The sequence below is a fragment of the Amia ocellicauda genome, chromosome 16, assembly GCF_036373705.1.
Source record: "Amia ocellicauda isolate fAmiCal2 chromosome 16, fAmiCal2.hap1, whole genome shotgun sequence".
Classification (NCBI taxonomy): domain Eukaryota; kingdom Metazoa; phylum Chordata; class Actinopteri; order Amiiformes; family Amiidae; genus Amia; species Amia ocellicauda.
The window spans coordinates 21642840-21656097 of NC_089865.1; positions in this window are offsets into that span (position 1 = coordinate 21642840).

Here is a 13258-nt window from a genome sequence, read left to right on the forward strand (position 1 = left end):
GGCCAAACTTGCTTCCTGTTTCCCAGCTCTCACTATGCATGTGTCCTGGTGATTTTCCACAATTTCTTACAAATTCTCCTTACTGTCTGTCTTTTCTGGTGTGCTCTTATCACACCTGGCGCCCAACCTAGTGGAACCGTTACGAATACTGGATGAAGTTAAGTCATGTCTAACTTGGACAGCAAATCAAGGCAGATGGCGGTATTATGGAAGACCGAAAAGAAGAGTAAATAAGGGATGGAGTGCATGTGGAAGAAATGGCACACTGTTGAAAGGAAATCTACCCATTTGTCTGAAGAGATAAGTATTTAATCAATGCTTACTACCAGTGCTCACGTATGGCTGTGAAACCTGGGGGGTATTCCAGAAAGTGGGATTAGCAAGTAATCGAGATCTGTTGAGCCAGAATTTGAGGGAATCCTGAATTTTGCTGTTCCACAAACCTAGATCAAAGTAATTCTATATCAGTAACTATGACAACACATCCTCTGAAACTAACCTGCTATCTGGCAGGTTAACTTGAGCTAAGCCTGACCAAGCACATATAAACATGGGTTGTCAACCAATCAGTCCCTTGCACGTCATGGCCTGTCCGTTTGAAGAAAATCCAATTGACATAGGTGTGCACATTGTTCTTCAAGCTTTGCACCTTGATAGAATTGTTAGACCTCAAATAGATCTCCTGTCTCATTCAGAGCTATATCTTCATGAGTGTTATCGTTTTTTGCGCAGTCAGTCGTTTATCGCAGCAGTCTGCTGAAGCCACACATTTCCAACGTCACACAATGCGGATTTGCACTCGCACCAATACAGACACTGTGCATTGCCTTTAGATTTTTTGCCAATGGAAGCTTTCTGTACAATATAGGTGATGCAGAACACGTCGGAGAAGCCACGGTATGCAGGGCTATTAGAAGAGTGTGTTGCATTAAAGCGTTTTTTTGCACATTTTTGTTAGGTTCCCTGGCTACAAATCCCCGGATGCTATTAGAGAGGAGTTTTACAGAATTGCAGGTATTGTACAGTTGCCTATGATCCATGTAGGGGGCCATGAATTTCAATTTTGTCAGTCTGAAGATTTCAGCAAAGTATATCTTGATAGTGACACATTGCTAATTTGAAACCAAGCAGTAGGTTTTCAGTCCTACTTCTTGGACTGATATATGCAAAGTATTCTGCAACAGAATCAACCATATAGGCAGAGAACAGTAAAATGTATACAAATTATGCAACCTATGGAAATTGTGTAATTGTGACAATAGAGGGCACTTTAATGCATATCTGCTTGTGGATAGGGGGTACCCCTGCCTGCCCTTTCTAATGACCCCATATCCTGACCCCATATCCTGACCCTGCTCCTGGAACCCAGATGCTCTTCAACACAGCCCATGCCAAGACAAGAGCCAGGGTGGAGATGACACTGGGCATGAAAGCCCCCCCCCCCTGTTGCTCCATTGGCCCTTGATGATGACCCCACTGGCCACATCCAGGACCACATAGATGGCAGGGCTGTGCAAGACACTATTGCCATATCAATTATTTTCAAGTGTAACCTTAATGTAAAAGATTCTGTTCATTCCTCCCCCCTCCCCCCCAATAAGTCTGTGCTGCATGATGCTTTATGACAAAGACAACTTGAGACTGTCAAGAAGGCACTTTTATTTGTTGTTGATTTGCTGCAAATAAAAAAAAAACAAGACATCAACTAGATGTCCTTTCACATTATTTCATACCATTGTAGAACAAGGTCCAGTGTTCCCATCTTTAACTGGTGCTCCAGTAAAGTGATCTCCAACTCAGTCTTTTGCATCTTCAATTTGATATGCTCCATCTGGAGTTTCGATTTTTCAATTTCCACTTCCAGGTGGCGCTTATATAACTCTTTGACATCCACCTGAAAGGGAATACAAAACATAATTTGACAGGTTTCACTAAAGGCCATAAACACGGAAGGTTATTTTACTTGAGTCAGTTTTAAATGACATGGGCTACAGCTACAAGCAAACCCATAAAATGCTGTATAGCTAGACTTACTTTACTAACATCTCTTGAGGTGGAAGGCTCAGCAGAGGCAGAAGTTGCAGTGGTGGGAGGGACCATATCCTGCTAAAGTATATGGAGGTTATGGTTTTAGTATGTGGCCAAATCAATTCAGACTCAATGTTAAAGAATAGTACCTCTAGAGGCCTCTCAGAACATGCAGAGATTTTGTCCTCTGGCTGGTGGTGGGGGCCTTCCTCCTGTCCTCCTCTGCTCCACTTTTTTCCTGTTGGCTAATGAGTAAAAGTACATAGAATTATATTGAGTTTGACCATTTCAACACTTATACCTCTGAATTGGTGTTGCTTAGGCAGCTGTGAAGGCAAATAAAGTGTTTATGACCTTACCATTTTGAACAATGTTCTTATACTTTACTCTTATTTGCTGCAAAGTTCGCTTGACACCCCCAGGGTTGCAACTGAAAGAAAGGCACAAATATAAATCCATTTCAATATGCTACAGAAAATAGAAAACGTTGTAGTTCAATTACAATCACAACACATTAATTAACTTGTTTTACGTTCTCCAAAAATCACACATTTTCGTTTTTAAGGGCTATTGCAAATAATTATCTTGAAAGACACATGTTATTATTATTATTATTATTATTATTATTATTATTATTATTATTATTTCTTGGCAGACGCCCTTATCCAGGGCGAAAATAAGTGCATAAGTGCAAAAATACAGTTAAGTACAAGGCATCAATCATTACAAATTCAATTTAGCTAAAACATAGCAATTCAAAATAATACATTTTACAAAATCCAATTTACAATTTACACAAGTACAGTAAGTGAGGTCCTACATCCTGGACGGTGAAAGCTAAGTGCTGTCAAGATGTAGGGTCACAGTCAAGGGAGCAAGGAGAAGATGATCAAGAGCACGAGAAGCATAATAAAAACTGTGAAGTGCTATCTATAAGGGATAGAGGACTAATATTACAGTTCTAAACCCCTTATACCTGTTATTCTACATTCCTCAAAACCCAGTGCACTCTCTCACCTCCCTCAAACTCCCATTCGCTCAGCACTGCCTAGCACTATTACCTTCCATCTCCTGCCCTGTATATAAACCCCCATGTCACATCTATCATTGCTAAGTCTGGTCTTCTTTCAAGTTGCTATTCTGAGTGTCAGGCTTGCAGAATGATTGCCTTCATTGTACAGTGTAATCAGGACTGCTTGTAGCAAGGATGTGGCTATTATAATGGGGGATTTCAATTTCCCTAACTTAGACTGGGAAAGCCCAGTGGGGACTACAGAAGCTAAATGACTGCTTTCTAACTCAATTTGTCAGGGAACCAACCAGAGAGAGTGCATGTATTGACTTGATCTTTTCAAATGACCAAGATAGAGTCAGGGGGACAGTAGTTAGAGAACCAATGGCAAATTGTGATCACAATATGGTTAGCTTTGAGGCATTCTTTCAAAAAACAAGGTCCAAGTCTAGAACAATGGTCTACAATTTTAGAAAAGCAAACCTTGAAGGTATGAGACGGCACTTAGAAGAGTTAGACTGGAGCACACTGGATACAGAGTCAGTTGAAAATGGATGGGTATATTTTAAGAATATACTACTTGAGGCTCTGGAGCATTTGTACCAAAACTTATCAAATTGAGGACCAAAAAACACTGGCCAAAATGGTTTAATAGAGGTATGCAAAAAAATATCAAGAGAAAGAAAATGTTGTATAGCAAAATACATAGAATATGTTGAGCTGCAAAGAGATCTTAAGAAAGGGATCAGGAAAGCAAAGAGGGAAATAGAAAGAAACATAGCTCTTGGAGCTAAAACCAATGCAAAGAGCTTTTTTCAATATTACAACAGCAAGCGGTCAATAAAGGAGGAAGTGAAACAGATAAAGGGCAAAAATTGAGGTATCTTGGAAAATAAACAAGATGTTGCAAATGTTCTAAATGAGTATTTCACAGAGGTTTTTACAAAAGAAAAAACAGATGACATGCCACAGGTTGACAATCAGTCCAGTCAAACCCTAAGAGAGATCAGGATAAATGAGGAGGAGGTACTAAAGGGACTAGCAGAATTAAAAACAAACAAATCACCTGGGCCAGATGGGATATTTCCAACAGTACTTAAAGAAATTAGGGAAATTATTTATAGGCTGCTAACTCAATTATTCCAAATGACACTTAGAACAGGGGATGTGCAACTGACTGGAAGACAGCAAATGTCATACCAATCCAAAAGAAAGGGGACAAAACTGAGCCAGGAAATTACAGACCAATCAGTCTCACCTGCATCACTAAAAAATGATTAGACAGAAAATAGAGGAGCATCTTAATGAAAACCATATTCTTGGAGATTGTCAACATGGGTTTAGACGAGGCAGATCATGTCTTACTAATTTATTATAATTTTTGAACATGCAATTGCAGCTGTAGATCACGTGAAAGCATATGATACAGTGAGGGAAAAAAGTATTTGATCCCCTGCTGATTTTGTATGTTTGCCCACTGACAAAGAAATGATCAGTCTATCATTTTAATGGTAGGTGTATTTTAACAGTGAGAGACAGAATAACAACAACAACAAAAAAATGCATTTCAAAAAAGTTATAAATTGATTTCCATGTTAATGAGTGAAATAAGTATTTGATCCCCTATCAATCAGCAAGATTTCTGGCTTCCAGGTGTCTTTTATACAGGTAAAGAGCTGAGATCAGGAGCACTCTCTTAAAGTTCAAATCCAGCCTTATGTCAGATGATGTGTAGATGTTTGCCAACTTAACTTGATATATATACAAACAATGATATAGAGTGTAAATATTTTCTATTTAGGCAATACTGCCCTTTTATTATGTGTCCCTGCAAGGAGCTGGGATGTTGCATATTTGATCTGTCATCATACGAAAAATTGATCAATTGCGTGTGATTTAAGTAATTTCAGTTTAGTCTGGTGGCGAGTTGTGGATCACCATCAAGCCCAAAAACCAAAAATTTTAGTCACAAGTTGTTTTCCTAAACTTAGTCACAGTACGGAGAGTTAGCTGCAGTTTATTCAGAGAAGTGGGGCACATCCTTCATGTCTGAAAGTTGCCCTGTTTGTTTTCCTCTGCTCTCCCTTGATGTTAATCTGATATAACAGGGACACTGTTACACGAGATCTAAACCACATCACACAAGAGCAGCAGCTGTGCTTAGAAACGCACCAGAGTGTATGAAGAAGAAGGGGAAAAATTGCCATTCGTGAGTTGGAGCGAATGCAACAGTACACACTGACAGTGGAAAGACTCCTCAGCCCCAGTAGCAACTTCAAAACAAGCCACGAAAGCTTTGCTCTTCACAGATCATCTTTCTTGCGTTGGTCTCACTGCTTTGTTTAGCAGTTGGAGTCAAAACCAAATTCAAAACTGACTTTAAAGCGTTCCCCTCTCGCTCTTGAAGTGGTAAAACGATAATACATAAATCCCCTCATTTTGAAGTGATAGATTTGAGAGAACACACACAGCTTAACAGATGGCTTCAAATACAACTCAGTGTGCTTCATCATGCAGCCTGATCTTCTAAGCGAACCCTTGGTGGACTGAAAAGAGCACCGGTATCCTTTCCCACTGACTCGTGTGTCAAAATAATAATTACAAAGATCTTGATGCTTATTACCAGGAAATGTATTGGGCGCCAAATATAAAACAGCGCACACGAGTGTCTCTTTTCACAGATTTAACTTTTAACTGTGTTTTTTTCCACATTTAGTAAATACTTAATCTGTTTTTTCAACATTTATAAAGATTTCGTTTTTTTAAATACTTAAATAAATGCTTAATCTACGTTTTTCTGAAAAATAAATATTTAACTAAATCCTAAATCTCTGAGTCACAAAATAAATATATAGTTTTAAAATAAATATTTAGTATAAATATAATTGTAAAATATAAATGTAAAAGTTAAATCTAAATGTTAAATATAAATATAAATATAAATGTTAAATGTGGAGTTTGCAAAAAATATATATACCTAACATGCAAATCCAGCCCCACCCTTCTGGTCAGGTCAGCCTCTCACAGCAGTGGGCGGGGTGTGACTTGTCTGAGTCAAACGATCTTTCATATATTGAGTGTTTTATACATGGGTATCCACCAATGCATCTGGTTACAGGCAGACCCTGTTCAGTGAGTGTAGCACTGATGACCAGGACTGTGTGTTATTTATTATCAATCTAATATGAGTGGACCACTGATGACCAGGACTGTGTGTTATTTATTATCAATCCAATATGCTGGTGTGATCGTGGGCCAGTGTTTCAAAGGGGGAAACGATTCTCTGCGAGTTTATTCTCAAACCCTGGCCCTCTGCTCTGCTGGCCGCTCACTGTATATAAACCCTGTCCTGACCTTACCTCCACATCCACAGTTCGGTGATTGTTTTTAATTCAGTTTTTACTGGGAGCCAGTGTCCACTCAGTGGGTCAGTTTTACTGGGAGCCAGTGTCCACTCAGTGGATCAGTTTTTACTGGGAGCCAGTGTCCACTCAGTGGATCAGTTTTACTGGGAGCCAGTGTCCACTCAGTGGATCAGTTTTACTGGGTGCCAGTGTCCACTCATTAGTGTTAGCATTAGCATTAGTGACCACTAGCTCCACTGACCGCATCACGAAAACACAATCAGACAATTTGATGCCCGACGATGCACCGAAACGCAGCTCCCATTACACAGGTTACTGAAGCCCCGCCCACTGCTGTGAGAGGCTGACCTGACCGGAGGGGCGGGGCTGGATTTGCATGTTACCTATATATTTATTATACTCCACATTTATATTTAGATTTAATATTTATATTTAACATTTATATTTAACTTTTACATTTAACATTTATATTTATATTTAACATTTATATTTAGACTAAATATTTATTTAAAAACTATATTTATTTTGTGATTCAGATTTAGGATTTAGTAAAATATTTAATCAAACGATAAATATTTATTTTTCAGAAACGGAGATTAAGCATTTATTTAAGTATTTATTTTAAAAAACAAATCTTTATAAATGCGGAAAAAAACACAAGGTTTAAGTCAAGTGTGTGAAAAAAGATACTCGAAAAAAGTGTGCGCTGTTTTTGCATTTGGCGCCCCATAGAAATGTACAGGGTGAGACAATTAGCGTCACACAAAGATCCAACGTCCACAGATAAAGCATTAACACAGGGGTCGGCAACCTTTACTACTGGAAGAGCCATTTGTGACATAATAATTAATAAAATACTTTTCCTGGAGCCGCAAAAAAATATTTGAACCCTTTAATGTGGGTAACACAGCTTATTTAGGCTATATTAACCCACCACCACTACAGATTGCCTAAATGAGCTGTCGTTCATATGTTTACCACAAGGCGGCTGCACTACGTGTGGAATGGATTGAATAAGTGTCAGACCATGACATCAAAATAAGCCTAGTTTGATAATAGGATAAATAAAACATAGATTTAAAAAATAACGAAAATAATGCACATAACTTGTAACTATAGTAAATCAAAAATTACTTTGTTTGCCTTTACATTTCTGTAGAATGCAGTATCAAGAAACACCCTATTTCAATCATAAGCTAACTATAGAAATTAACTGCAGTTTGTTTCAGTTTCAGGAAAAAGGGGCACAGCTGGTTTAATTTGGAAGAAAGTTAAATGGTAAAAATGACCTGTTCAGTGCGAGGTATAATGCTTTTTTGTTTGTCGCAGCCACGTATAGCAATCTATGCAGCCTTTGTGTTCTTCGTGAGTTTATTTTCATTAAAGGGTTCGTTTAAGAACCGCGAGTTCTGTCGTAAACACAAGGGAGCATTTAAGAACCCTTTTTGGTAAAAGGTTCTAATAGGAACCTATAAGGGTTCTTCCACAGTATCAACCCCGTGAACAAGTTATTAGGGTGTAAAATGTGTGTACAGAAAGATTTTGGCTTTAAACTTTACCGATTGCAAATCATTGCAATATTAACTAATTAGTCGGATATTGTACTGTATTTTATGAAATATGTGCACAGGAAAATAAAATAAACAATACATACTAAAGCCAAATAAACAACACACTAACACTAGCCAATCGAACACGTATATCCATTTAAATACAGTTAAACCTAATCAAAATACATACAATACAAACGAATTAACAATTAATACAAAAACACCAAGAACTCCAACCTTGGCACGTGTCATATAGATTATGCTAATTGTATTACGAGCAGTAAGTATTCAGCTGTCGTGAGTGTTGCTCACTCACCGCCACTGCTCCGTCCTCTCTATTTTTATAATCTGTAACTCATCCAAGCATAAAGTTATGTATGTATGTATGTATGTATGTATGTATGTACTCAGAGAAGACACGGGTCGCTGTAACCAGTCAAATTATTATATTAATGTGATAATAAATACTTTAGGTAAGTGTTTCGTACAGACACATGGAACAACATCCACCAGTTTAAAACTTTTTCTGTATTTTAATATTTCAAAGTAATTTTTAAGGGGAAAAAAAAGAAAAGAAAAATAACACATTTGTCACTTATTTCGACAGTAATTTAAAAATGTATTACGCTGCATGTATAATATATACTGTTTAAAAATACTTATTTTACTCTGTGCAATGCTGTGGTTAAGCCTTGCCTATTCTAATTATTCATCTTCTCATAAACGAGCCTATGATAATGGTGATTTTATTTTCCAATGATCTCTCTCAGCTTAAATACTGAGATAGAGAACCGAGGTGCAGGTAAGTCCAGGTGAGAATGTAGGTTGGTAACGTGCACTTGGCTAAACAACAACGAAACAATAAAGAAAACCAATAAACCAATTATACAAAACAAAAAAAGTTGTAAAGCAAATCAGAGAAGTCTTTCAAAAGAAAGATTAAAACTCTACACATTAAACATAATTAGTTGACAAAGACCCTGAAGCAAACCATTTGTTGAGTTTTTAAAAGCAATTGTGCCTCCATTTATAGTCGTATAACTAACATTACATAAAACATAATAACAATTAGGACAAGGCAACAACAACAAAAAATGACACCTGTTCATGGTGTATTTAATAAGATGTATGCCCACCCACCTAACTGGTCTTAATGACTGCTACAATCATTTTAAAAGAGAAAAATACTGTGCCATTCTTTGTACAGCTCCTGCTCTAGTACAGTGAATGAAATTGCATATAAATCTCTGATTTGCTGTTCCAGTTTCTCACACACGTGTTCTGAGGAATGAAAGACAGGCCTCCGGGCAGGCAAGGTATGTTATCACATTGGTAACTTATTCTGCTTTGTCTACTTGATGTCATCAATACTGCCAGCATTGATGTTGAAACTTCACAGTAAAGGCAGTCATGGTGCTTCTCAGAAAACAATCCAATACCAGTGCCAGCACAGGTGCCACATTTCCTTTCATATTATCCTTGCACATTGGAATTGTAACTTTAAAGTCACTATAACCATTCACATCCCAGTTAATATGGAAAGGATTCAAAGCAAACTGTAATCAGAAATTATTTCTAACATACAGGAAACTGAAAACATCAGCTTTCATTTTTAATATTTCGAAATAACTTGTAAGCAGCAATGCAACTTTTTTTGTCAAGTGTTTCCTGACCAAGTAACTTCCTGCAAGTCCCAACATGATCTGAACAACCCTTGTAAACTCTAACCCCCTGAAGCAAGCCCATATAGATAGCACATGCCGAGCATTATAATTCTGTGATGATCAAAGGATTTCTGGGGTAATGTTGTTGCTAATTATACAACTATTATGCGCTGTTAGTTCAGCTCAAAAAAGAAAAGAAAAAGATAGAACAAAAACAAACTTGAGAACAGAAAAGTACTAGGCTGCTTTAAATGGACTACAGTACTGTTAGTTTTCTTTACATTGTAGACTAGCAGCAGTATAATGAACACTACACCAATAAGATTATTTATTATATTTTAAGAAAATAGAGTATAACAAGAAAAAGCCTAACAAAAACAATAGGCTTCCAGCACTTCGTGCATGGAAGCCTAATAAAAAAATTGTGTAAGCTAATTAGATAATAAATAAACGCGTTGTAAGCGTTGTAATAAAGTTTAGTTTAGTTTTACAGTGCGTCTGAAAATGACATGCATAAGCATCAGGCTGCACTTTAGCAAGCGGCAGAAAGAAGGAGCCGGTTTTGAAAGAGATGTCAGTGCGCTTCTGCGTTTACGCCCCTTCATAAATCAAGAGCTCAAGCCTTTAGTGTGTTGGCTTAACCCTTGTTGTAAGGCATTGAAGAAAGAAAGAAAAACAGATGGAACGAAACGGGTATCTTCCCAAGGCAATTATTTAATTAATTTGCCAAATATTATCCCTTGCTATCTTGGTTAAGATAGGTTAAAAAATAAAAAACAACCAAAAAAAAACCTAAAAAAATATACTAGGTAACAAGTGAACGATGCAGCAACGTTATGAAATGTTGCAGAAACGATGTGTGTTACTAGAGATTTCACATGTTCAAAAATAGTAGTATTGCTTAAACATTTTCATCTGTTAGCAGTAAAACATCTCATGTATTGGGAATTGTGACTCTACAGTCGGTGCATCTATTCCAATATTGTCAAACGACCGAGAACCGAAACTTTCCGACAGTTTTCAAATTTTCAATAATCGCTTCATCTAATACAGAGCCGGACCGGACAGACACATAGCGCAAGGAGGGCACTCCCTGTACGGGACCCGGTCCATGGCACAGCTGCTGGGACACCCATGCCAATACTATTCAAATAGACTTCGCAATGTAGGCATGTGTAGGCATATCAGGGTTCAGTCTGTTTAGTTTACCTTTCCACCTTTAATTGGAGTTATCCCTGAAAGTCAATTGTGAATGAAAGAAGTTACCTAAATGTATCCCCTCTCTGTGTCCGCATTTCTTCTTACTCACGTTGAAATCGATATAGAAAAGAATGATAGGGTGCCCAAAACTTTCTCCCGGACTCGGGTCCAAAGCCAGCACTGCGTCATGCGCAGTGGCGCCAGGGAAAAGCTCTGTGGCGAGCCCTGGCATCCTCTTGCCCCCCTCCAGTCCCGAGCCCACAATGAAGCCCTGCTTGCCCCCTTGGAAAGCCGTTCCCGACTGATTCAAGTGCCGCACTCGGTCTCCGTGCGCCTCTGACTTGGATAGACCCGGGGATGGTCGGAGTCCTGGAGCCGCTCTACCGGGCATGGAGCCGGGCGAGTCGGGCAGAATGGCCAGGACTTTCTCCCCGGAGTTGGGCTCCGAGGCGTAGACGGCCACCCCGGTCTGGGACAGCTGCGCCAGCCTCCTGCACTCGGTCTCGGATAAGGAGGAGACCCTCTTGCACAGGTTTAGTCTCAGGTACTGGAGTCCGGTTTTCGCCCAGCGGTCTAGTCGGGCAGCCTTGACTTGGGAGCCCCGGCACTGCGCGATGGAGAGCGCAAACATGAGCACAGAGACCCGTATCCACTTGAGCTGCATGTTTGCAAAGTTACCTTTACAGACAATTGGACGACTCACACGCTTTCCAGAAACAGAAGATTTTGAAGAAGAAATACGATGTTTCATTCGGTTTTGTTTGGCACCGGGGCTTTCAATGGCTCTTTTGTGAAGGCTGGCGCGGAGAGGATACATCTACTCTCCGGCTGCAATCAAATTGTAGATGCTGCTTTTTCATTAAGGGAGACTTCAAAGGGGGGTCAGACTAACATCCAGATGGAAACTAATCTGCAACAGTAACTCCATCCCACGGGGACTAACATGCCAGTAAACAGGAGGCGGGAGGCCAGTGGAGAGGATGGGGCTGCCTGTCACAATAACGCACCAAAAGCTCGCAATGTGTTGCAGCGCAACGGCGAGCGGCGGCGCTGTGTCATTCAGACTGCGGGCTCTGGGTGCAGCTAGGGGCTGCCAGGAGCTCGGAGCTCCTTCTGCAGCAATAATTCAATACATATATGCCACGACTGTGTCAGTGGTAAGTGAAAGTGGTTGGATTGAACCGAAGGATGTTAATCTGTAAATCGGTGTAGATATATTATGAAATCACTCCCAACTGAAACGCATGCTCCTCGAAACATTGATCCCGTTTCATTTTCAACAGTGCGCATTAGTGTAGTTTCTTCACAAAGCAATGTTTATGTTTTTGTCTCTTGGACGTAAAACCCTAATTTATTTTCTTTTTCTAATGAAAATGAAAAAAATGTCCCCGTCGAAAAGTACAGAATTATTGGTCACGATATTGCTATTAGTAGAAGTAGTAGTAATATTTATGTGTATATCTATGTATAATAATTTTTCTTGTTCCTATGGCAGGCTACAATGATTTAGGACTTTAAATTAATTCAGCTATACTCTATTCAATATCAACATGTTATGCTGGTCCATATTATTTTAAAGCAAGAAATAAGCATGTGGCAAATGACATTTAAAATAATAGTTGCCATTGAGAAACACCTTGCTTCTTTGGTATTTTGGTTTATGATGCCAAGAAATACCAGTGATTGGCATGAAGTCTCGCGGAAAGGAATTGAGGTGGTGTATGGTAGAAACGTTTGGTGGTATTGTGGTGGAGAATATATCAGAATAGGTCAGAAGATGACTTTAGCATAAATAGACCAAGTATAATTCAAAGTAGATATTGGATCAAACCTAAAACTCTGTAAGAGTGATGTATGTTAAAAACAAAAACAAAAACGGAAATAAAATTAAAAGTCATGTCAAGGTGTTTACCTTGTTTAGAGATAATAATATTATTATAGTAATATTTTAATATCCTCTCCATGCTGCTCTTGACTCTCTAACTATATGTTTGGACCTCAGGTCTTCAGCCTTTATTTCTAATACCTGTCAGTCATGGTTCATCATTGGATTGGTTTTAATTTTCGGTCTGTGTGATGATTGTAACATAAAACTTTGACAATAAAATACTACAGACTTTCCAGACAGTAGTTTGTGGTGTTTTGATATAGATCTATAATATAAGTATTTGATCGATGCATATACCAGGGCTCACTTATGGGCCTGAAACCTGGTCACTTAATGCAAAAATGATACTGACACTGCGGACGACACAAAGCAGCATGGAAAGATGTCTGTTTGGAATAAAAAGAGAAAAAAACTGAATACAAACCAAAATATGTGACATAATTAAAAGAGTGAAAATGTTCAAATGGCAATGGTTTGGGCACATTGCAAGAAGAACAGATTGAAGATGGACAAAGCAAGCTATTGAACGACCACATAGAAGATGGGAAGAT